The sequence below is a fragment of the Anneissia japonica genome, unplaced genomic scaffold (genome assembly GCF_011630105.1).
Source record: "Anneissia japonica isolate Jap-2015-1 unplaced genomic scaffold, ASM1163010v1 scaffold287799_len804019_cov200, whole genome shotgun sequence".
Classification (NCBI taxonomy): Eukaryota; Metazoa; Echinodermata; class Crinoidea; order Comatulida; family Comatulidae; genus Anneissia; species Anneissia japonica.
The window spans coordinates 638,945-640,929 of record NW_022716884.1 but is presented as its reverse complement, the minus strand read 5'-3'; positions in this window follow the sequence as shown (position 1 = coordinate 640,929).

The following is a 1,985-nucleotide window of genomic DNA, read 5'->3' as shown; positions in this document are numbered from 1 at the left end:
ATTACACTTTTATTAGTTTTTTTTCTTCTTGTTGTTTGTTAATCCTTTTCACTGCTATTACCAATTTTAAAACAATATTACCTAAATTCATTGAACTTAATCTTATAAATATTTTATCAATAACAATTGATCTTTAAAATATTTAATTTCGGTAATTTTCTTCATTTTTTTAGTGTCTAATAAGCGATATTTAATTATATGTATATAAGAACAAGTTTGAATTTTAAAATTAAGATAGACCTATTTATAATATATTTGGTATTTAAATAGGTTTTTTTATGTTAATATTTATTAATGGGGCAGCTGATTCTATTTGAGTTATAGTAAACGTTTGTTTAAGCTGCCCCTGACAACAAAAATTATTTGTATTGTACAAAGGCCTATTGTAAATGTGCATTGGTCGAATAAATAAATGGAATGAAATGAAAGGCTTATTAATTTAATTTTGTTCCCTGACAGAGTGTGTTAAGCTGCTCCCCATGGGTGTGGGGAAGCTCTTTCCGACGGGGGAACCCGTCGTACATGGTACCAGTAGCACCTGCAGAACCTAATGTGACATTCTGCTTGTTAAATGTATGCTGCCTGTGTTAAGGCAGAAAGCCAATAAACCTGAACAATAAAATTCAGAACAAGAAAATATTTCTTCACAAAATACACATAAATATTACTATTGTATTCAATTTTAACCTTAACGCCCAGCAGACAAATTAGTGATAGTAAATGCCAATTGACCTTTCTACACTAGGCAGAATTTGGAAAAAATAAAATGTGCTTATTTAAGGTGCTGGAGGCAAATTGCCGATCATACTAGATTTTTCAACTGAAAATTTCATCACTTGTCTCTTTGTAGTGCTACTCCAAAAACCATAGTTTAGATATAAAAACTGTTAAGTAGTTGAATATATAGGAATTGTTTTTAAATTTTAAAAAATTGCCGTCAATTTTGATATTATCATGTGCAGTAGGCCCTGGTATAGTATATGATATCATATCATATGTATGGAATATTATGGGGTTTATGGTTAATATTAATTTGGTAGACATTTTGGCGGCCATCCTGGGTTTCTTATCTTCTATGGGCTGAAATAGCTTTTGGTGGTGCCACTGTATGCCCTAACCACTCAAATCATAGAACAGATTATTTGAAATATTATGAGAGTTAAGGCGGCCATCTTGTTTTTTCAGCTAGTGGCTGAATTTGACTTTTGGTGGTAACATTGTATACCCTAACTCTTTAAATAATAAAGATAGACTAAAAAAAACTGTTGTTCTATGTGGAATTTGGTGGAAGTTACTGCAAGTATCAAAATTTCGCGGCAATTTTTGCAGTCATCTTATGCTCTGTCCACACTATTAAATGCCCATATATAATCAAGATGTGCCTATATATGGTCATGATGTGATGTCATCATTACCATATTTGGGCATTTCACATGTTTTTGTCGCATAAGATTTGATAGTCTGGACAGGGATTTAGATTTGGAGGCTTTTCGGTTATTTTTGAGCTTGGCATACAGCAGGTTTTTATTTTATTTAATTTTATTTTTTATTTCAGCAACCCCCAAAACCCCTAAAAAGCTTGTATGCCATAAATTAGCACAATTTGCCTTCGGATGTCATATTGTTGATAAGCACTAATCCCGCCTATTCCGGAGTGTCAATCAAACTTAACTGACCAATCAGAACAGGGCCAGTAATACGCGCGCGTCCTAAAAACACAAACAAACGAACGTGTTTGCGTATGTTTTTACAGTCGTTTTGTAGAACCATCAATACCCAAGGGACGGGGCTTAGCGGAATGGTGCATTGTTTCGATCTGTGCTACACTGGCGTCAAAAATTGTAAATTTCAAAATGAGCAATTGATTTTGTTCTGAGTGTTTGGGGGTTAATAATAATTTGTTCAAAGATATCACAAACTTCCCCGGCGTATCATTAACGGGAAAGATATCAGTAAACAAACAAACCTTTGTACAGTCAGGACAC